Below are 22,127 nucleotides of genomic sequence, written 5' to 3'. Positions count from 1 at the left end.
AGCATTGCCTGTGGCCGGCATCCCATCTGAGTGATGATTTGAGCACCAGCTGCTCTACTTCTCACCCACCTCTGTGTTAATGGAGGAAGAAGGCCCAAATGCCTGGGCTCTTGTAACACATGGGAAACCCAGATCACATTCCAGGATCCATGCTTTGGCCATTTGGGGAGTCAATCAATAAATGAAAGACCTGTCTCTTGTTCTCTGTATAACTCTATGTTAAAAATCTAAAAAATACATAGTTTCCTAAAAGAAAACATTATGCTTATTGTCTTCTCCATTAAAGATTGTTTATATAGATTCATGATTTTACTACTTTAATTACAGTTTCTTGTATCTTTCACTATGAAGTGCATCTGAATGGGACGTTTGTTTGGAAACTTTATGAATTTTTATTTATCTTAAAATATCTTCATTTCATCCTTCTACTAGAACAATATATTTGAGAACATAAAATTCTTATTTTTGCATTTTTTTCTCTTGGCATATTAAAAAAAAATTATCCTGTCTTGTGATTTCCACTGTTGGGGTTAAGAGATGAGCTAACAGTCTATTAATTGTTTGCAGATATTTTTCTTTGTGGCTGACTTTAAATATTCTCACCACTTTTTTTAGAGATTTGTTATGCTAGAGTTGTGATTATAGAGTTTTACCTTTGAATATGCTCATGTTTTAAGTATAAAGTCAGAATATTTCAACAGTAATAAAAATTTTGATCTATTTTCATTCTAGATATTGTCCCTTCCTCATTCTCTTTATTATTACCTTTGTGCTTCAGTCTGGCTAATTTCTACAGAACTATTTGTCTTTTCAGTAACTTAGTTATCACTTGTATTTGCTGTGTAATCCATATATTGAATTTTGGATTACAATTTTGATACTTTTGTTTTTAAAATATTTTTTGCATTATTTTTTCTAATCTTCAGCAGAGTGTTCTAATCCCCATTCATGATATCAGCTCTGAATTTGACTAAGGATACATGCCCCTTGGAACTTGACCTTCCCAAACGTTTGAGATCTCATTTGAGAGTAAGTTTTTTTCAAAAAGAACACACATACATCTTTGCCTGTCACCCAAAAGGCATCCCTAACAAGTGAAATCTTCAAAATCAGCTTGAAGTAAGAAAACATGAACTTGGGAGAAAATTCCAGTGAAGATTAGATTATGGTTATGAGTTGTCGGTAGAGATACTCTGCCCTGAACCATCTGCAGGGTGGGTTGGGGAGCTTGCTCTGCATTCTTAGCTTCCTCTAAGGTTCCCTGATTCCCCTGGAGTTTCTTTTGCAGCATGTCCCTCTATTTGGGTCAAAGGACTTGTGTTATGTTTCTCACACTTTGCTCATTGTCATAAACAGGAGCTCAAGGAAATCATGGCTTGATAGATTCCTCCAGAAAACAAGCCAACTTCACTGCTGAGTTATTATTGTGACGTATTTCTCCTTCTAATTAACTTTTACTCTCTAGTGACTTTCCTCCTTCTTTTTGTCCATGAATACATTTGTAAAGAGTCTTGTTTTTAATTAAATTTAAAAACTGACTCAGCATATATCTTTATTATTTGCAAAAAAATAGGTTATGCTGTCCAGAACTGTGTCAAGAAGAATTCTCAAGAACTGAGCTTCAGTCTCTAATTACTTCCCAAAGTCACTTCAATTCTTGTCTTTGTTTTTTTAAGATGTATTTATTTTTTTTTAATTTTATTTTAAATTCATTAATTACATTGTATTATGTGACACAGTTTCATAGGTACTGGGATTCTCCCCACCCCTCCCCAAACCCTCCCACCATGGTGGATTCCTCCACCTTGTTGCATAACCACAGTTCAAGTTCAGTTGAGATTCCCCCATTGCAAGCATATACCAAACATAGAGTCCAGCATCTTATTGTCCAGTCAAGTTCAACGGCTTCTTAGGTATACACTCTCTGGTCTGAAGACAGAGCCAGCAGAGTATCATCCCGATCAATTAAAAGCTCCAACATACCATCAGCAAAAATTTACATCACCATGGAATTAATTGACATAGTGATGAGTAACCAATATGTTAAAAGTAAATGCGAGTTCCCAGCCACCTTCTGTGACCACCTCATTGACATTTCAATTTTAGTTTATACACAACATATAACATTCAAAACATAACATGTTATACATAAGATCATATCATCTTAAATTAAGGCGAACATGTGGTATTTATTTTTATGGGAAGGCAGAGAGAAGGAGAGACAGAGAGAAGGATCTTCTCTTTGCTGGCCCACTCTGAGCCAATATGAAGCCAGGAGCTTCTTCTAGGTCTCCCATGTAGATACAGGGGCCCAAGGACTTGGGCCATCCTCTACAGCTTTCTCAGGCCATGAACAGGGAACTGGATGGAATGTGGAGCAGCTAAGACATGAACTGACACTTTTTTGGGATGCCTATGACTGCAAGTGAGTATTAGCCAGCTGAGCCGTTGCCCCAGTCCCAGGGTAGGTTAATTTTTAAGTTGATAAATGTATATGGTCTGTGAATAATGTTATATATATCCACAAAGCTCCTGGAAAAAAATTTCCCCACCCCTGATCTATATGAATGGAAGGTGTGAGGGCAGTGGAATGTATAATAACTGAGACCGAAACAGCCTGACATCTGTCTCTATCTAAATCTATTGAGGACTTTGCTCTGATGTTTACTTGCTCGATGATATATTAGAACCATGCCCTGAAGCAGGATGTTTTGTTGGTACTGAACACGTGCAAACTGGTTTTCCTTGTTGTTATTCCCAGATAATAATAATGCAACATAATAGCTCTCTGCATGGTACATGCACTGCATTAGATATCATAAAGGATTCCTAGATGATTGAAGGCATAAGGGAGGGGGCTGGTGCCATGGTGCTGTGGGTTCTGCTGATTCACTGGTTTTGTTGCATATGCCTTGGACTTGCCCTCCCAGGGTATGCTGAACCATTTCCATGCTGCCTTCAAAGAGAGAATTGGGTCAGTGGTGTTTGGCATGAACCTAAATGTTCTCTGCTGTCTGATTGGAGAACCTAGAAGCAGGATTCATTGCCCTTCCTTGAGACTCATTCATTGTTTTCTTCACAAGCTGTTTTACAACTCCTCAAATTCCATGCTGGAAGAGGGAAACCCCAGCCATGGGCCTCTGTTGCCCCGATCACAGGACAGAAAGGGGTCTTCCCTGGGTTTGCCAGGAGTGGGAGCCTCAGCAGTTCCCCCAAGGCATGCAGGGTGTGCAGGGAATCCCCAGACCTGTGCACTGGTCAGACTGGCCTCTTGTCATCAGTTCCTGCAAACAGTGAGTGCTTGGGCGCGACAGGAAATTGCACAGGATGCAAAACCCAAAGCAGAGTCCTTGATTAGCTCTGGGCACTTGCCAAGAAGCTCATATTAGCACATGCAGAGAGGGATTTTCTGGTACCACAGCAAGACGTTATCAATGAGCTGGGGCTGGAGTAGGGAAAGAGAATCAAGGAGCCTGATCCAGTTTGCTCTTGGCTTGTTGTTGGAGGTGACTTCCCTTCTGGGAAGAATTCACACATAAGTGTTGTGGCATAATGGACTAAGCCACAGCCTGAGACTCAGGCATCCCATGTGATTACCAGTTCAATTTCTTGCGACTCAACTTCCAATCCAGTTCCCTGGTGAAGAAGCAGAAGTTGGCCCATTGTGAGTGCTTGGGTCTCTGCCACCCATGTGGGAGACCACAATGACGTTCCAGAATCCTGGCTTTGGTCTGCCGCCCCAAATCGCAGTCATTGTGGCCATTTGAGGAGTGAAACAACAGATGGAAGCTCTCCTTTCATTCTCTCAGTAAGTCCTCCTTTCAAAGAAATGAAATATTTTTTAAAAAGAATTTACACATGGGGACAAGCACTGTGGTGTAGTGTGTTAAGCTGCCACCTGCACTACTGTCATCTTATAAGGGGGGCCGTTTGAGTCCTGTTGCTCCATTTCTGATACAGCTTCTTGCTGATGTGCCTGGTAAAGCAGTGGAGGATGGCCTCCTGGGCCCCTGCACCCACGTGAGAGGCCTAGAAGGAGCGCCTAGTTTCTGGCTTCAGATCAGCTCAACTCCAGCCATTGCAGCCATTTGGGGAGTGAACCAGAAAACGGAAGACCTCTCCACTTCCCTTTCTCTATCTCTGTAACACTGCCTTTCAAATAAATAAATAAATCTTCAAAAAACTTATTTACATAGCTGTAAAACTTTCTGGCACACTGTATGTGCAGGTGGAATTGTATGTTAATTTTTCTTAGAGGTATTTAGTTTACGGAATGCAAAAACCTATATAACCATGGAAGTATTAACGATGGTTGGTCCAAAGGAATTTGAAGTCCACAAGCATTTCTTGGACAGCTCTTCATTTAAAGGGATGATCGTTCTGAGAGTCAGGCAGAACCATCAAGGGCACAGAAGGTGATTGTATGCAACTGTTAGTGCCCTAGGTCAGGCACTCTACCACCCTGGGAGAGGCCGCTGGAAGCACTTCCAGGCAAATGCTGGTGTTTTTAAAGATTATTTTTAATGGTATTTTTAAAGATTATTTGTTTATTTGAAAGACAGAAGGAAAAGAGAGAGAGAAAGGGAGAGACAGATCTTCCGTCTGTTTGTTTACTGCCTGAATGGCTGTGATGGCCAGGACTGGGCCATGCTGAAGCAGGAGCTTGATCTGGGTCTCCCACATGAGTGCTAGGTGCACACATACATGGAGCATCCTCTTCTGATTTCCCAGGTTTATTTGCAGAGAGCTGGATTGAAAGTACAGCAGCTGGGACTTGAGCCAGAGTTCATGTGAGATCCTGGCCTGATGTGCCACAGTGCCAGACTCCAGGGAGACTATATTTTGTGAGGATTCTAGATCCCAGGTCCCTTTCTATTTTTGACATGTACATGCATGACTGATAGATTTATCACACACATCAAAATTAAAGGTTAGTATAGCACTTTGAATTCCAGAGAGCTCTATCAGCATATGTGCTAATGTCTCTTCTTTCCACACTTCTTAAGGAAGAATTTACAGTAAGAGCAATGTGTGGAGCCTGGTGTTGTGGCACAGTGGGTTAAGCTGACACTTGAAGCTGCATCCCATGCTGGAATACTAGTTCAAGTCTGAGCTTATTTATTTTTTTAAAGATTTATTTATTTATTATTGGAAATGCAGATCTACACAGAGGAGGAGATACAGAGAGAAGGATCTTTCATCCACACTGGTTCACTCCCTAAGTGCCCACAATGGCCAAGCTGAGCCAATCCAAAAACAGGAGCCAGGATCTTCTTCAGGGTCTCCCATGTGGGTGCAGGGTTCCAAGGCTTGGAGCCATCATTAACTGTTTTCCCATTCCACAAACAGGGAGCTGGATGGGAAGTGGAGCAGTCAGGACATGAACAGCACCCATATGGGATCCCGGTACATGCAAGGTGAGGATTTAGCCACTGAGCCATTGCGCTGGGCCAACGTCTGAGCGTCTTGCTAAAGCACCTGAGAAGGTGCTGGTGATGGCCCTGCAACCCCCAGGAGAGACCAAGATGGAGCTCTTGGTTCCTGACTTTCGCCTGGCACAGACTTGTCTATTGTGGCTGATTGTGCGGTGAAGCAGCAGATGGAAGACTTCTCTCTCTGTTCTGTGTTTCAAACACAAAAATAAATATTAAAGAATAAAAAGAACAACATATGTGGCAGGACATTCCTTTGTGAACTGCTGTCATGTTAGCAATCATGAGCCTGAATCCTCAGCTTCTTTCTCCTGGAAATGGGAATAATTACAATACTGCCTCGTTAGTGCGTTGTGATTTTTACAAATTGTATAAATTTTATTGTTTGTAATTTTTACATATCTGATTAGGGTGCAAAGGGTCAAGAACTAGAGGAAAGTGGGGGGAACCATTGTTTTGACGTTCTTTTTTCCTTCCTGTATCTGGGGGGAGGGGAGAGATAAAGGGAGAAGCCACACCCCGCCTCCCAGCCATCCCAGGGTCCCCCATGTGGGCCATGCTCTGAGGGTTCTGCTCAAGTGCTTTTGATAGTTCAACAGTTGCAGAACAACTGCTGCAGAACTTGTCACTGCAATCACAAAGAAATTTCTCCAGAATCCACCAGCTGACATAATCCACCTTAAAGTCTCTGTTTGCCCAGGTATTCACTGCCAACTCTTGGCTGGGGCAGTTCATTAATTTATTCTGTCCTCCATCCTCTGTTATGGTACCAGCTGTCCTCTGCAGGCTCCAGCATACTGCCATATCCTCCTTGTGCACCTGGATATGCTGTCCACTGCTCCGTCAAAGCCACTGAGGAGGCTCAGCTCTGACACTGTACTCCACGGTCAGACCATGGAACCTGCAATTTCCTCTATGGTTGGAGTTCTCAGTCCAGCAGTTTAGTTGGAGGATTCCCAAAGAAACCTCATCTGAGGTAATCCCAGAACTGATTCTTGTGTATACTTACCAGTACAGGGTCCAGCACAGGCCTTCACCCAAATCAGCCTATGCACACGTTGCTAGTTGCAATTGCTAGGTCAGTTGTCTCCAGCCCTGTCTTCCTATGCAAACTAAGGAGTGTTGCAGCCCAGCCCGATCCTGCCCACCACACACTGAACCCCCATGCAAATCAGTGGGAGCTGAAGCCTAGTCGGAGTGACCCACAATAACCCTCACCACGCCTACCTCCTGCCCTGGTTCCAGTGCTTGCCAGTATGTACAGCAGACTGGTTCTGTCTGTCCCACATTCCATTCAGCTCATACGTGTCAATGTGCATTGAAGCCTAGTTCAATCCAAGCAGCCCTCCTACCCAGCCCACACATGTGCCAGTGAATGCCACTCTCTGTCTAGCCATGCCTGCCCCAGTCCAGGTTCTCATGCTCACCAGTTGGAGTGGCAACCCAGGAGGGAGGTGTCCACTGTTTCCCCACTGGGCCCTCTCCCATTCCCAGATCTGGCACTCTCCAGGCCCAGAAATGCCACTGTTCCTGCTAGGACAGGAAGTAGACTAAGTAGGGCTGGCCCATGGACCCATTGGTGTACGTGAGATCTCAAAATGGGAGAGGTTCTAATGGAGGAGGTTGGCAACTCCTCTGTTGGGACACAGCCTCTGCAGGTGAACACAAGAATGAAGAAAAGGAGCAGCCCAGACCGGGCCAGGTTACAGTACCCACAGGCTAACCTTTGGCTCAGGTCAGAGGCAAGCCAGACTGGGCCAGTTCATATCACCCGCTGGCGAATTCAAGAGCCAGAATGGTGTGTGCATCGTGCTGGGTTGGGCCGCAATACCAGCCAGTTCACATTAGTGCCAAGACTGGGGGACGGCTGGGCTGGCTATGCTATAGTCCCCACCAGTGTGAGCTGGAAGTGGAGGCAGGGCGGGCCAGGTCAGGTTACAGTACCCACTGGCAAATGCCAAGGAGAGATGGGCCATACAACCAGACTGGGCCACAGCCCCCAACCAGCACACATGAGACCTGGGGGAGAGTGGGTGAACTTGGTGGGGGGCTGCAGGGAGCTCCCCTGCTGGGCCACTAATCCCACTGGTAAGCATGAAAGCTGGGATGGAGGCAGATCAGACCAGGCAGAACTATAACACCTGTTGCCCTGCATGCAAGCTGGATCTGAGACAAGTCAGGCTGGGAAGGTTGTACCTACTGGTACATGCATAAACCAGAGTGGGTGTGGTTGGGTTGGGCTTTGCCACAGCATCAGCTAGCAGATGCTGGCACAGGAGGAAAACTCTGTTGAGCTAAATTGTGGTACCACCTGGAGAGTGCTTTTAAAGAGAGTTATTTAAAAATATCATGTCTGGGCTAGCACTGTGGTGTAGAATATGGGGCTGCCACCTTTGGGGCCGGCATCCATATGGGGGCTGAGCTAAGTCCTGGCTGCTCTCCTTCCAATTCAGCTCCATGCTGATGCACCTGGGAAAACAGCAGAAGATGGTTGAAAGCCTTGGGGCCCTGCACCCATGCAGGAGGTCTGGAAGAAGTTCCTGGCTCCGAATTTGGTACCAGCCTAGCACTGGCTTTTGTGGCCATTTAGGGAGGGAATCTGGCAGCTGGAAGACCTCTCTCAGTTTCTCCCTTTTACTACAACTCTGCCTTTCAAATTGATAAAATCTTTTAGAGAGATAGAGAAAGAGAGAGAGAGAGAGAGGATGATGTTCATATAGTCCTTGGAGCAGTGGCCTATGTCGTTGTAGTTGCTCCTTGTCTTCTTGCATGTTAGCTATACTTCCCTCCTTGAGTCCCTTTTATGCTATGCTTCTCAGTCCCTGGCCTCTAGTCTGTGATCCTTGGTGCAAGGAAGGACTATGACCACAAACATCAGAGGAAGGAAGGGACTACTGTGCCTGCTGAGTTTCAAAGTACAGACTCAAGGAAAGATAAATAAGACAGAAATCATACATCGGTTGGACATCAAAGGAATGGGAGGAGACACTCCACCTGTCACTCTGGCTGGAGAAATCATCTTAGAGCAAGAGGAATGCAAACTGGGACAGGGGTCCAGGATGCCTTAGATGACAGCAGGCCCTGGGACAGGGGTCCAGGATGCCTTAGATGACAGCAGGCCCTGGGACAGGGGTCCAGGATACCTGGTTTCCACATCCAGTGTTGAGTCACTAAAGCCCAAGTCAATCAAAAACAAAATCTATCAATCATCATCATCATCATAATATTCATAATAACTTCCTAGATGCTGAGAACAGACTGAATCCATGTACTGTCTCTTTAAGGTTCTAGGAAATATTAGTGACTGTCTATTACCACTTGGCAGCTTATGGTGTTCTCTGAGAGCTGTCCTGGCCCCAGCGTGGCTTCTTGGTCCCAGAGAGTAACAGAGAGAGACCATGTGGGGTGACAGTGACAGTGAGGATGGACACAGTTAAGTGTCCTGGGGGGAAGCAACATGAACAGATCCACATCCACCCAGATTCTCCAGAACCACCCAGGGGCTCTGATGCCAGCCTGGGGAACAGGCAGAGTGGAAGGCAAATGGGGCTTGACATAGAAATTAAGCCAAGTTAGGAAGAAAAAAATTAGACTGTTTTGTTGCTACAAATTTGCGCAAGATTCATACCTGTTCGACCTGTTTCTCTCGTGACTCAGATATTGCCCTCATTCAGGGAAAATGAAGTCAGTGTTGGCTTGGTGGTTTCAGTCCACCACAGCAAGATATAAGTCATTAGGGTGTGTCTCCGCTGCCTGCCAGGGCCTAGCAGAGATGAGCCCAGGCTGGAAACTGGGGAGCAAGAGACACTGTGAGAGCTCAGTTGTACAATTGCAGTGGTAGGGGTGCTGGGAGAGGGGTCCCCCATTGCCAGTGAGGCTGGGAAGAGGGGTAACTCTCGAACAGTGAGAGCACACGCTCTTGCTGTATTGGCGCCTGTTTGACTGGAATACTGTTGTCCCGTATCCTGTTGGGTTACAGCCAGGCTGCTTTATTAGAGTGACATACAGCGGTGTCCACTCTCTTCCAGGCCTCATGTTGGATGCCAGCAACATTGCTGGGAGAATGAGAGGTGGTCCCTGTTCTTTTGGGGTTCCAGGATCCCAAAGGGGTCCTTCCAATGTGTAGCAGGCCTCTGGCATGTAGGCATGGTGGCGAAGAGTGGGAGGCATCAGGGGAGGAAACTGAGGCCAGTCTAGAGGCTTGGAAGCAATTTCTAGAAAAAAGGACTCCTAGACTTCTAAGCTGCATGTTGGAGGATAAATAGGCATTGAGAGCATCAGATGAGATGGATGGAAAACAACTGTGGCCAAGCATTGGTGCAGTGGGTTAAATCGTTGCCTGAGACTCCAACATCCCATATCAGAGGGCTGTGTTGGGTCCCAGCTGCTCTAATTCCCATCCAGTCTGCTGTTAGGGTACCTGGGAAAGCAGTAAAAGATAGTTCAAGGGCTTGGGCCCCTGCCACTCACATGGGAGACCCAGATGGAGCTCCTGGCTTTGGCTTTGGCTCAGCTCAGCTCTGGCTGTTGCAGCCAAGGTAACTGGGAAATGGGGAGTGAATCAGTGAAGGGAAGCTCTTTCTCCCTTGCACTCTGTCATTCTACCTTCTACATAAATCATCTTTTTGTTAATAAACATTCAGGTGAGGGGAGGGAGCACAAAGCATTCAGCATTGCTGGGCAGTCAGGCGAAGGCATGAGATGGAGGGAGCAGAGACTGGATTTGGGGTCTGGGATTAAGGCAGAGAAGAACTTGGCACCATGTTGGTGACTTCTGGCAGGTTTCCAGCAAGATAGTGGTGTTGCAAAAAACTAATCCAGCAGCATCATGGGGACTTCTGCAGGGGAGATGAGGAACCACAGAAGCAGTAGCTAACACAGCCCTCAGGTTGGCTCCCGGCTGACTGACTAGACAAAGTCTCTGGATTGGACCAAGAGGTTTGCAGAAGCCTGGGTGAAAATGTGCTTGCAAAGAGAGGTCCCAGGGAGAGGTTACTGAGATTGGGTTTCATGATCTGGCTATTGTGTGGGCGTTTCCCCATCTAGCCCCTCTCATCCTCCCCTCCTCAGCATGGCCAAGATGTTCCTGGGATGAAGGAATCCTGGGACTGCTCAGCCCCTGCTTCATTCACCTCTCGGGGGCAGCAGGCAAGCTTGCAGATCCAGCCCAGAGAAGTCTCATGAAGCTTATAGGAGCTTCTCTCTTTGCAGCTCCATTTTCTTCTTCTTTTTCTTCTTCTAAGATTTATTTATTTTTTATTGGAAAGGCGGATATACAGAGAGGAGAGACAGAGAGGAAGATCTTCCATCCTATGGTTCACTCCCCAAGCGGCCGCAACTGCTGGAGCTGAGCCAATTCGGAGCCAGGAGCCTCCTCCAGGTCTCCCACACGGGTGGAGGGTCCCAAGGTTTTGGGCTGTTCTTGACTGCTTTCCCAGGCCACAAGCAGGGAGCTGGATGGGAAGTGAGGCTGCCTGGAATAGAATAAGCATCCATATGGGATCCTGGCGAGGACCTTAACCATTAAGCTATCGCACCAGGCCCTGCAGCTCCAATTTCATCACGGTGTGTCCAGGGCTGGCTTCTGCAGTTGCTGGAAACCCGACCCTGCCTCTACTCGGATGATTTGGCTGCATTTCTGAAAAGCCGGCTTTCGTCTGGCTGGCTTCATTCTACCTCTCGCCATTCATTATTCATGCCTGCGTGTCAAATCTCCACCTCGCTGCCATCGGCAGTGCAACATCATGGTCTGGGAGACACAGAGGGTGGGAAGGACAGGGGCAGAGCAGGAAGAGGGTAGGGAGTATGGGAAAGGACAAAACAGAACCCCCATCTGCCACTTACTGCGGGGGGGGGGGGGTGTTTGAGTGCGGAGGGGAAGGGGCACACAGCAGAGGGAGAAGTCTATGCAACTTGGGAGTGGATTGGCCAGGAAGGAATTAGAGACAAAAGGCTCTAAGTGGAGAGGTTGGGCAGAGAGAAATGTGGCGCTGCTCTGGAATAGCAAATGATGTGTTTCTAAGATCAAGACCACTCTTGCTGGCGATTCAGTTTATCTGGGCGGCACATTGCTGAGCTGCTAAGAGAAGCAGCGGATCTGAGTGTCCAGGGGCAATCGGCTCACTGTGAAGAGCGTGGAGCTGGCTTCTGCAGCTCCCCTAAGGACCCTAACGATTACTTGCAACTTACTGCGCTGCCTCCAACTTCTCTCCCTCTGGGTCGCCTGGTCCAGAAAGTTACACGCGTGGGCAGAAGCAGGTTGTGCTGGAGCTGTGGTCAGCACGACTTCACACATGAGGGCATCTTGAAGCAGAGACCCGTGTGGCCAGGTGACAGCAGGAGAGCTGCCTGATGGGATGAACCCAAATCCCACAGTGTCAGTGCCAGACCAGGGGTCACCAAGATAAGCGGTCCCCCACTCCAGCCTTCCCCATGAGCTTCAAACAAACAAACAAAAAGACTGGGGCTGGCACTAAGGCGTAGCCACTATAGCTGCTGCCTCAACACCAGCATCCCTTATAAGCACCTGTTCTTGTTCTGGCTGTCCCACTTTTGATTTAGTTTTCTGGGTGCCTGGGAAAACTGAGGAAGATGCTCCAAGTGTTTGGGCCTCTGCCAGACATGGCAGATCTGGAGGAAACTCCTGGTTTGACCTGGTTGTTGGTCATTTGGGCAGCTCAAACTGAGGAAGGAAGATCTCTCTCTCCGCTTCTATTTCCTCCTCTCTCCCGTCTCTCGCTCTCCCTGCCCATTCTGCCCCATGTCATTCTGCCTTACACATACATGAAATGCTTTTTAAAAAGACAGAGCAATGTCACTGAAAAGCACCCAAGTAGCTCCTTCTTCATGGTGACATACAAACTTCTTCCCCCCCCAACACACACACATACTCTCCCATACACAAACACACACACATACACACACAGAAACCATTGTTTCATTCACATTTGATAGCAGGTGGTTGTTTCTGAAACACAGTCACCACCAACAGGAAAGAAAAATACCATAGAATGGAAAACATGAACACAGAGAACTGCACTGCTGATACTCCATTCCAGAAGTTTCCACTTTGTTCCTGGTCAAGGCAGGACGTTTCTTAGAAAGCTGTAGGCTTCAGCCACATCTGCCCGGGAGTTGTAAAAACGAGTTCTGAGGTGGAAAAACCCACAGAAAAGCCACATAGCTTTATTTCCAGGAAGAGTTTTGCTTAGTGACAGCTCGTAGGATTGCAAGTGTAGAACACATTGGACTGCTCTTTCCTTTTCTTCCCTAATAACCAACACTGACAGCTTTTTTTCTTTACTTTTTTACTTTTAAAAAGATTTTTTTAAAATTTATCTGGAAGAGTGATGGAGAGTGAGGGGCACACACACACAGGTGGAGAAAGAGGCTGTTCATTCACTGCGTCATTCCCCCAATGTTTGCAACAGCCGAAGCTGAACCAGGCCGAAGCCAGGAGTCAGGAGCACCATCAAGTAGCCAATATGGGTGGCAAAGGATCAAGCACTTCGGCCGTCTTTTGCTGCTCTTTCCCCAGGCTTATTAGCAGGGAGATCAGAGGTAGAGTAGCCGGGACTTGAACCAGCACTCCTTCTGACAGGAGATGCCGGAGTTACCGGCTACTGCTTAACATTCTGTACCACACAGCAGCTCCTTCAAAACTTGTTTTATAAACTGGATGGCTTTTTGGACTAATAAAACTCAGGACAAATATTCCCTGAAAAGATCAACGTAAGGAATAGTTTTTTGTTTTCCTTCTTGACGGCTTCTAATGACTTTTTAGTACAAGCAGAAAAAAGAACAGTTGAAAGAATGGCACACGAAAACTGCCTTCTTGAGCACTGGTTTTTGTTCAGCCCCGAGCCCAGTGGACCATGGTGTGGAATGATGGGTCTCACAAGGATAATTTGAGCATTCCCTCCTTCCCCTAACTTACAGATCACTGCCAGTCACATCCTCACCCCTGCATCACAGAAGATGATGCAGCCCCTCCTTGGGCACCTGGCAGCTTTCACTCCCAGAAGAAATAGCTCCTCACAGGCTGTAGGAGAAGGTTTAACTCACACATGCTCTGGAATTCACATCCATGTGTGTTCCTCTTAGGTTTCGTTATGTTGACAAATTTCCTTCTGATGGGAAGAGACGTCAACAGACGACCAGCGGAGTTATGAACGTAGAAGCAGAAGAAAAGCCAAGTACACCAAGCACAAGAGTGAATAACAGCCTGCATGTGCGGAATTCTGGAGTCTAAGATGATGACAAACATCAGGTTCACTTGAGTGCTTTCATAAGGGTACAACTGGCAACAGCTTAACTTTGAAAGGGGCCACTGGAAAGTGAAGTGGTCCAATCAAAGCAGATATGCAGGCACACCATTGGGGCTTTTCTGTTTTCAGTGCCCTCTCTGGAGGCTTGCTAGGAAGAAATCCTTCCAATGTTCTGTGAATAAGAAGAGTCATGTCTGAGCCTTCCTTCGCAGTAGACATCCCCAGCAAGCCGCAGGTGATGTGATCTGGTAATACTCTCAGTTCTTAGCGCGATGCATTGCATCATGTAGCCACTATCCTACAAAAACTCGAAACCTTAGAAATGCTATGATTTTTTCTGTTTGATTGGTTTAAAATTGTTTGGTTTGTTTTTTTTCTTTTTTCCATATTATTATTATTATTATTATTATCATTTTATGATACAGTTTCATAGGCCCTATCCCTTCCCCTAACCCCACCTCCCTCCCCGGCCACACACACTGTTATTACAACAGTATAGCTCCTCATAAGCAGTCATAAGTCCATTATTGTGGGCAGGGACAATGGCAGAGTCCAGCACCCCATTGTCAAGACACATCCAATAGTTTCACTGGGAGTCCACCCTTGATCCAGAAGTAGAGATGTACACTGTCCGGTATCCTCACATCTGGATATGTCCGTCTCCACTACATAGTCTGAATTTTTTTCAAAGAGGTGGTATGCTTGAAGAATGAGAGACTGCTGGCACAGAACTTCGAGCCTTGATAGTGCATTTTTTTGTGTGTTATTTTTCAGTGGTTTCCCCAAAATTATGGTGTGAAGACAATATTGGCTCTCTTGTGTGGCTTTCTTTGAGTTTTTGCTTGATGAGCCCACCTCTTTCAAATGTAATTCCTGGTTGGGGCCCTTGAGTTTTCTAAGTGAATGCAAAGAGCCATGGCCCTAGAGCAGCATCCTTGAGTTCCTGCATTTAGTTGCTTGCTGTCAAGTCTAACAATGTATTGTTTATCACCTACCACACTTCTAGTAACCATCATATTTGAGACATTCAAATTTTTTGTATGTTTTTAAAAAGATTTATTTATTTTCATTGGAAAGTCAGATTTACAAAGTGAAGGAAATACAGAGAGAAAGATCCATCCACTGGTTCACTCCCTAAGTGGCTACAACAGCCAGAGATGAGCGGATCAAAAGCCAGGAGCCAGGAGCTTCTTTGTGATCTCCCACATGGGTACAGGGTCCCAAGGCTTTGAGCCGTCATCTACTGCTTTCCCAGGCCACAAACAGGGAGCTGGATTGGAAGTGGAGTAGTCGGGATATGAGCCAGTGCCCCTGGGTATCTTGGTGCATGCAAGATGAGGACTTTTGCCACTAGACACCTAAGTTTTAAGGGGACGGATGACCATGCTAAATCACTTTGGTAGTTTTTCCAGCACATGAGGACATGATCCACTATATCCCACTACAGACCTCATGTATGGATCCGTGGTATTTGAAGAACAGAAGAATATTCTAGAAAGTTCTTCACATTCTATGGGCTTTAGAGTGCCTGGGATTCTGCCCAGCAAAAGTGAAGTCTTCACACCTACCTTCAGACCTGCCAGTAGCTGTGATCCTTCCCTACATGTAAAGGTGTTTGTAAGAAAGGGGGCAAACAGAAGCTGAGCCACAAGAAGAAACCCGCTACCATTTGTGGGAACTTTTCCTTTCTATCATTTGGTTTTCTGGGCCAACAAATCCCTTTTTCTTGTTTACTTCCAATTTGAGTTGTAATTGTGCCACTTGTAATAAAATGCTCTAACAGCAAAATGATTTTATTTGACACATGCTTAGATGTGAGGAAGAAAAACGATAAAGAATGATGCAGGGCGGATGGGTGACAGGTGCTGGGAATGATAATGAGTTTTGGATGACAATTTCGGATGATAACAACTTTGGAACTGGAGTTAGAGATTTGGGAGTTGGCTGAATAGAACTGTTGGTGCAGACTATAGCATGGTGAGGTGCAGAATGAGACGAGAGGAAGAGAAAGGACTGGTCAAGGAAAACAAACAGCAACCTGGAGCTGAAGGGTTAATGAGAGAAGGGCAAATGGAATCAACTCATGCTGGGAACCCATTTGGGGGAAAATGAAGGTTATGAAAAACCAGCTGGTGATTATGGGGGTGACATTTGGCACCATGGTTAAGACACCTCTTGGCACAAACACATTCTATATTGAAGTGATGGCTTCCAGATTTTGGCCCTCCTTCCAATTCCAGCTTCGTGCTAATGCACGCCTGGGGTGACAGCAAAGGATGGCCCAAGTTCCTGGGCTCCTCCAACCCACGTGGGAGTCCCAGCTGGAATTCAAAACTCTTCAATCTAAGCCACTCACAACTACTTGGGAGTCTTTGGTGAGTGAGCCAGTGGATGGAAGATATCTCTGCCTTTCAAATAAAGCAAATAAATTAGTAAATAATTCTTTAAGAGACAAAACTGTGTATGGCTCTCAAGGGATTTTTGCAACAAAATGTTTGTTTGAAGATTTATTTATTTTTATTGGAAAGGCGGATATACAGAGAGGAGGAGAGAGAGGAAGATCTTCCATCCGATGGTTCACTCCCCAAGTGACTGCAATGGCTGGAGCTGGGCCGATCTGGAGCCAGGAGCCTCTTCTAGGTCTCCCACGTAGGTGCAGGGTCCCAAAGCTTTGGGCCATCCTCAACTGCTTTCCCAGGCCACAAGCAGGGAGTTGGACGGGAAGCAGGGCTGCTGGGATTAGAACCAACGCCCATATGGGATCCCGGGGCGTTCAAGGAGGGAACTTTAGCCACTAGGCCACCACGCTGGGCCCGAATTTATCTTTTAATCTCATGTTTTTCCATAAACAATTTGAAGTATGAGGCAAGAAGTAAAGAAGAGGCATTGCATTTTATATGCAGCTGATGGCATCCCTTGAGTGAGCTTTTCTGTGTGCCAGGAGTGTGTTCCAGACAGCAGAGGGCTGAGAGGTGTATGGACAGTCAGAAGAGGAGGTCCTGGAAAGGGGGAAAAAATGCTATGAAAATTAAGTGAGTTAACTGATCGGAGCAGCACTGAAGCTCCAGATCATGACTTGGCAGGCGATTCTGTCTATTGCTACCAGCAGCCTGAGACAAAGAATGGCACAAAGTCAAAGCTGCAGTTTCTCAGTCTGATGGAAAACCAAGGAGCAAGACAATCTAGGGCACTGACAAGTCTTCCAGAGTGAATGGAGTCATTTCTCTCACATATTAGCATGACATCAAGGACCTGTCCTATTGTGGATGCCATGTAGCACAATGTCTGGCAAATAAGGTATGGGTAATAAAGATTTATTTCACTGAATAATGATGGTCTTTAATTTTTTATTATGCATGCTTTCATCTCCATTCAGCTCTGAAATGTGGAAATCCCTCTTGTTCCTTCCCCACATTTGTTCTGGCAGTCTGATGAAAAAGAAGATGTTATTGGAGTCATCCCTGAGGAGAGATAGGGTGGTGATGGCATGGGGAAAATGTGAAGAAGAAATTCAAGGAAAATACAGGATGTACTTGCATTAGCACAGTGTGGAAAGGACTTGCGTGTGTCGCTGTGAACACAAGCCATAGTGGAAATGAAGGTAAAAAAAAAAGAGTAGGGAAGGATTTCTAAGGGAAGAAAGAGATGGCTGGAGTATGCAGAGATCTGCAGAGGGCGAAGGTGGCCAAGCATCCTGGTTTGCCCAGGAACCAAGGGTCTCCTGGGAAATAGAACTTTCTGTACTGCAATAGAAAACTTCTAGGGAAACATGACCATTTTTTGCCTTAACAAGTGAAAAGAAACTTGGACAAAATTATCCAATATGCCTTTCTTCCTACCTGGAGCAGTTTCAAGGATTCTTGGGGATTTTGTTGAAAACTGTAACCTAGGATAGTCCCTGAGCAACAACACCTACTTTATATTGGCAGAATGAACCAGGAGCTCCAGACAATTTTGAGTTAGGTTATGACAAGTTTTCTAAGCTTCCAGGGAAGTGATCAGAAGTTAAAAGTGTAAGCCTAGCCTGCTAGGCACTTCAGCTAGACTACCTTAGTGCCGCCCCACCTTTCTAAAATATAGTATTTTTATCAAGATATGAAATGCTAAGGCTTCTCATGGCCTGCTGAAGAAATAATCTAGAGACTACTGGGAAAGAAATGACCCTCTTTCCCAATCAGTTCCAATCTGCTCTCCCCATAGCATCAAGTGAAGAGTTGGCATGTTTCAAAGGTCAAACATAGAGAAGACCCCATCAGCCTGCCTTGGGCATGTTCCGTAGCAAAAGCTGAATAAAAAGCACAAACCTCACAAGAACACAACAGACAAAATCCAACAGAGAAGAGACACTTTGGCAGAACCATATTTCTCTTTAATTAATTGGATCCTAAGAGATTGGAATCTTATTCTTGGCTCTTCCTCAGGAGGGGGCAGTGAGCTAACTCACTTTACTCATTTGTGACTGGATAGCGAGGGTAGGTGAATTCCGATCATTTCCTAGGGGGTACAGACTCGGGACAAGTGGGAGAAGCAGTAATGGGAAAAGCAGACACAAGATCAGCTGAGCAAAGGGCGAGGTGGTAGCCCCAGTGCTCTGAGTTGATTGATTGGACCATGCACTGTAGCATGCATCCAAGGGCTATGAATTAATTACTGCTTCCTTTAAATTACTGTTCCTTTTCCATGGGTCTCAAGCTTGGCCACAAATTGAAATCTAGAGAGCTTTGAAATTGCTGGAACCTGATTCAAACGTTGAGATTCTGACTTGGTTGGTCTGGCACAGTCAAGATTGGGCCCTGCTGGACAAAGCTCAGCAGAAATGGCTGTGACTGGTGGTTCCCAGGTATGAATGTGTTCATGGGCGATGCTGCAGATGCTCGTCTGCAGGACGTGATTTAATGGATGCTGGACTCTTTTGATGTTGCCAGGAGACAGTTAAATATTTAGCATTCTTTATGGACCCTTGAGAGCTCAGGGGCCGAGTTCTTGGACCCTTATTTCCTATTTCGTGCTTGGAGAATGAGTCTTGGAATACGTTTTCCTGACTTCCTCAAGGCAGATCAAGGGAGTAGCCTTCCCTTCTCTAGCCTTGACACGTGTGTGGCAGTGGAGGGGGTGGTTTTTATTATTTGGTATCTTATTCTCTTCCAGAATATCCATCTCATGGCATTCATGGACATCAGGTCAGCACAGTGAACGAGCTATCCTAGATCTACCTACACCAGTCAGCTACATGAAGTCTTTGCTTCCTACTGGTGATCAAGTGCCACAGGAAGCTTCTTCTCTATGCTTGTTTCCATTCCAACTCAGAATCCACTCTCTGCTCTGGGCCCATCCTCTTCCAACACCCAGGACCACAGCGCATAGGTAATGTACCCTTGATCTGACCCATTATGCTCAGAGAATGAGTGAGGGAAGGAATAGCAATATATCATAGTTTCCATGTGTGGGCACTTGTTCTGCTGCAGACTGTACTATTGCATTACACACATCACTCCATTTAATCCTCACGCCAGCTTAGAGAGATGAGAGTTATTCCCACTTTATAGAGGGGGAGACTGAGACTCACAGGAGCCTTGGAATGATTCAGAGGAAGAAATGGGATGCGGAGCCAAGCCTGGCTCTGAAGGCCCCACTTCTCCACAAAACTATTTGCTCCCAGGTCACAGGTGATGTCGTCGGCGGGGAGAGGATGAAAGGAGTGCTGAAGTCTCCTGGGAAATTGGCCAGCTCCACTCTCTGACCCCAGTTCTCAGATTCTTTTCTTTTTTTCTTTTTAAAAGATTTATTTATTTTTATTGGAAAGACAGATCAAATTTATAGAGAGAAGGAGAGACAGAGGGAAAGATTTTTTCATCCACTGGTTTACTCCTCAAATGGCTGCAATGGCCTAAGCTAAACCGATCCGAAGCCAGGAGCCAGCAGCTTCTTCCAGGTCTCCCACATGGGTGCAAAGTCCCAAGACTTTGCGCCATCCTCTACTGCTTTCCTAGGCCTTTAGCAGGGAGCTGGATGGGAAGTGGAGCAGCTGGGACATGAACCGGCACCCGTATGGGGGATCATAATGCTTGCAATGTGAGGATTTAGTCATTAAGCTGTCACGCTGGGCTCAGCTCTCATGTTCTTGTCTATGAGACGAAGGAATGTCATGAGGTTACCACAACCTGTTTCTGTTCAGACTTTTCTACAAGGTTCTCCAAGACCAGTGTCACTGTGTTCCTTCCCCTGGGACTCTGCTTGATGTGACAAGTTCTGCCGGCCTTGTCCAGGAACAACATTATGCAGACTGAATCAGAGCTCGCCTGGGGCTGGGCAGCTGGAGGTTGTGTCACCCTCCCAGGAGTCTCTTGATCCCAGTTTGTAACCCAGCTGGAAATGTTTGCTCTCTGATGCAAGTGTCTGGGATAGCAGAGGATTGAAAGCTGTCACATTGCGATCCAAGGGAGGTGTGGGTGGGAATCAACATAGGGGCTTTATTCCTTGCTGCTCCTGTGTTTTGTTTTTTACTTGTCAGTTTGTTTGTTTTTCTAGAAGCTAGCTAATTACCACCATAGCTGTGGTTGGGGACTCGACCATGCAGGTCTTCTCAGAAAAGCAGCCTTGAATGAGTCTTCTCAGCAGGAGACTGGGGTTAAGGGTGGCTCGTGGTGGGCCCAGTTCTCTGCAGTGCTGCTCCTGGGCTGGCAGGGGTGGGTGTGCTGACAGAAGCAGTTCTTACAGTTCATTATAATAATTACGAACACAGGGAGTCATTGCTACTGACTAGATATATCGGATGCTGGACTAGTTTTCTCTAAACAACTGAACTTGACCTGGGATTGGAAACCTTAAATTGTAATTAACCCTCTGGTTAAATTAGCCTGATACCTTGTATGTTACATGAGGGTGTAGGGTGAGGGAGACCCTCATCTCATTCTCTGTGCAAATTCTAAGTCCCATTTAAAGGAGAGGTAAAAGGAAAGGTGAGAAAATTGGGCACAGAGGGAATGGGTTCCAGGGAGCCCACTTCCTAAACACATGAAATGTCCAACCTGGTTGTTATTTAAAAAAAAAAAAAAACAGTTTAGAAATAATGTAGGGGCCTGGTGCGGTAGCCTAACGGCAGTCCTAGTGCTAATCCTCATCTTGCTCGTGCCAGGATCCCATATAGGTGCCGATTCTAATCCCAGCAGCCCCACTTCCTATTCAGCTCCTTGCTTGTGGCCTGGGAAAGCAGTTGAGGACGGCCCAAAGCCTAGGGAGCCTGCACCCACATGGGAAACCTAGAGGAAGCTCCTGGTTCTTGGCTCCTAGCTTCGGATCAGCTCAGTTCCAGCCATTGTGAACACTTGGGGAGTAAATTAATGGATGGAGGATCTTCCTCTCTATCTCTGTTCCTCTCTGTATATCTGACTTTCCAATGAAAAGAAATAAATCTTAAAAATAATTTAGTTAAGGTATATAGAGAAAAGGAGAGAGTGCTCCCAACCACTGATTCACCCCCCCCCAGACACTTGCATTGTTCTTAGCTTGGGAGCCAAAGATGGGAGCTCAACCTTGACCTCCCATATGGGTGGCCAAGACCCAGCTAGCCATCACCATCATATCCCAGGATCTGCATTAGCAGGAAGATGGGATAAGAAAGAAGAGTTGAACGTCAGATCCAGGTTCTTTGACATGGGCCAGGGGTGACATGTGTGCTTTCAAAGTTGTGATTAAAAAATCAGAGAACATGACGTTTATTGTCTTCATTACTTTGAAGTGTAAGTTCAGTGGAATGAATACATTCACATTGTCCTGCCACTGTTACCATTGCCTAACACGCAGGACTTTGGAAAGTTATTTCCCAGTGTTAGCACCAAAAACCGCAGCTCAAAATCAACAGCATTTTGATTTATAAGCCTCTTTTGTAAACATTTAAGGTATTTGTTCAAACATTAGCTCCTCTGACCTCACAAGGACCATAGGTAGAGGCAGTCTAGAACAGAGGGAAAACCAGAGAGGAAAAAAGGAAAAAGAGAAAATAAAATTTTGTGTAGTTTTGAAATGGCCAGGGGGCCTATGGGAGGGCTCACAGACACCAGATATAGGATGATCTCAAAACTCAGGTGCTTGACTTTCAGCTCAATCTTTAGTTTCCAGGCAGAAGTTGGAGATCACTGGGTAAGCATACCTACAACTAGGAAAGAAGAGGATCGCTTTTTAAAGTTACAGCATAGCACAGACTTGGCATGCCTTGGAAGAGATTTTCCTCCATGCATACATTTTAGGCATGAGTGTGTCAGAGCAAGGACTCGAGGTGCAGGCATGCTTGGGCAAAGGCCAGACTGAGACACACACTTCTTGAGTACTACTGGTTTCTGGACAGTTGCTGATAGGAAAACTTGGGCATAAGTTAGAAGATGTCTTCTTTTTAGGAGATTTGTTTTATTTATTCATAAAGCAGAGTTAT

Source organism: Ochotona princeps, chromosome 11 (genome assembly GCF_030435755.1).
Source record: "Ochotona princeps isolate mOchPri1 chromosome 11, mOchPri1.hap1, whole genome shotgun sequence".
Lineage (NCBI taxonomy): Eukaryota > Metazoa > Chordata > Mammalia > Lagomorpha > Ochotonidae > Ochotona > Ochotona princeps.
The sequence above is the reverse complement of the archived record's forward strand: the minus strand, read 5'-3'. Positions refer to the sequence as shown.